Source organism: Cetorhinus maximus, chromosome 3 (genome assembly GCF_964194155.1).
Source record: "Cetorhinus maximus chromosome 3, sCetMax3.hap1.1, whole genome shotgun sequence".
In the NCBI taxonomy this organism is placed as follows: domain Eukaryota; kingdom Metazoa; phylum Chordata; class Chondrichthyes; order Lamniformes; family Cetorhinidae; genus Cetorhinus; species Cetorhinus maximus.
The window spans coordinates 123392839-123394808 of record NC_135881.1 but is presented as its reverse complement, the minus strand read 5'-3'; positions in this window follow the sequence as shown (position 1 = coordinate 123394808).

The window sequence follows — 1970 nt, the reverse complement described above, 5'->3', positions numbered from 1 at the left end:
GTCGCCAAGGGAGGCGAAGAGGGCGGGGCTTCCATGCTGAGCTCTGCAAATTGTTGTTGTTGTGCAGCAGAACGGAACAGTCGCTTGGCCAGTCAGAAGCATTTCGCCCAATGAAGGCATTGAATCATAGAAAATTTACGGCACCAAAAGCGGTCACTTGCCCAGGTCTGCGCCAGCTGAAAAACGAGACACCCAGCCAAATCCCACTTTCCAGTCTTATCCACTTTTGGTTATCTCCACCTATCACTGGCCCTCAATCCAGCTCCCCCCCCACTACTTAAACCAGCTTATATTTCACCTCTTTTCTACTTTTACTTAGTTCTGTTGAAGTGTCATTTGGACTCAAAACGTTAACTGGTGTTCCTCTCTGCAGATGCTGCCAGACCTGCTGAGTTTTTCCAGGTATTTTTATTTTTGTTTTGGATTTCCAGCATCTGCAGTTTTTTGCTTTTATCCCACTTTCTCGTATTTGGTCCATAGCCCTTGCAGGTTATGGCACTTGAGGTACACATCCAGATGCTTTTAAATGAACTGAGGGTTTCTGCCTCTACTATCCTTTCAGGCAGTGAGTTCCAGACACTTACTACCCTCTGGGTGAAAAAGGTTTTTCCTCATCTCATCTCTAATCTTTTGCCCAATCATCTAAAATCTATCTCCCTCTCTGCTCAGGTAAATAGACCCTTCCCATCCACTCTATCCAGGTCCCTCAATTTTGTACATCTCAATTAAATCTCCCCTCAGCCTCCTCTGTTCTAAGAACAACCACCCCAGCCTATCCAATCTTTCCTCATAGCAGTAACTGTTTTCCAGTCCTGGCAACATCCTCGTAAATCTGCTCTGTACGCTCAAGTGCAATTATGAATACACTTACATACAAACGAACATACGATTTAGGAGCAGGAGTGGGCCACTTGAGCCTGCCCCGCCATTCAACAAGAACATGGCTGATCTGATTTCAACCTCAACTCCACATTCCTGCCTACCCCCGATAACCTTTCTCCCCCTTGCTTATCAAAAATCTACCACTGCCTGAAAAATATTCAAAGACTCTGCTTCCACCACCTTTTGAGGGAGAAAGTTCCAAAGACTCATGAACTTCAGAAAATATTTCTCATCTCTGTCTTAAACGGGTGACCCATTATTTTTAAAGTGACCCCGAGTTCTAGATTCTCCCACAAGAAGAAACATCCTTTCCACATCCATAGATAAAAGCAAAATAATGTGGATGCTGGAAATCTGAAACAAAAACAAAAATTGCTGGAAAAACTCAGCAGGTCTGACAGCATCTGTGGAAAGGAAGACAGAGTTAACATTTTGAGTCCGTATGACTCTTCATCAGAACTAGAGGAATAAGAAATGTGGTGAAATATAAGCTGTTTAAGGGGGGTGGGACAGGTGGAGCTGGAAAGAGGGCCAGTGATAGGTGGAGGCAAAGGAGAGATTGCCAAAGATGTCATAAACAAAAGGACAAAGGGGTGTTGACGGTAGTAATATTAGCTAAAGGATGTGCTAATGGTGACATTAAGGGTAGAAAGCAGGATGAGCAGATGGCCCCAGTGGGGGTGAGGTGGGGGGGAAGGGATCAAAATAGGCTAAAAGGTGGAGATAAAACAATGGATGGAAATAAATTGTAAAAATAACAATAGAAATAGGTGGGAAAAGAATATATATATTTAAAAATAAATAATTATTAGAAAAAAGGGGATGAGGATGGAGAGAGTTCATGATCTGAAGTTGTTGAACACAATGTTGAGTCTGGAAGGCTGTAAAGCGCCTAATTGGAAGATGAGGTGCTATTCCTCCAGTTTGCGTTGAGCTTCACTGGAACATTGCAGCAGGCCAAGGACGGACATGTGGGCATGAGAGCAGGGCAGTGTGATGAAATGGCAAGCAACAAAGGTCTGGGTCATGCTTGCGGACAGACCGAAGGTGTTCCACATCCACCCTGTCAAGGCCCCTCAGGATCTTAT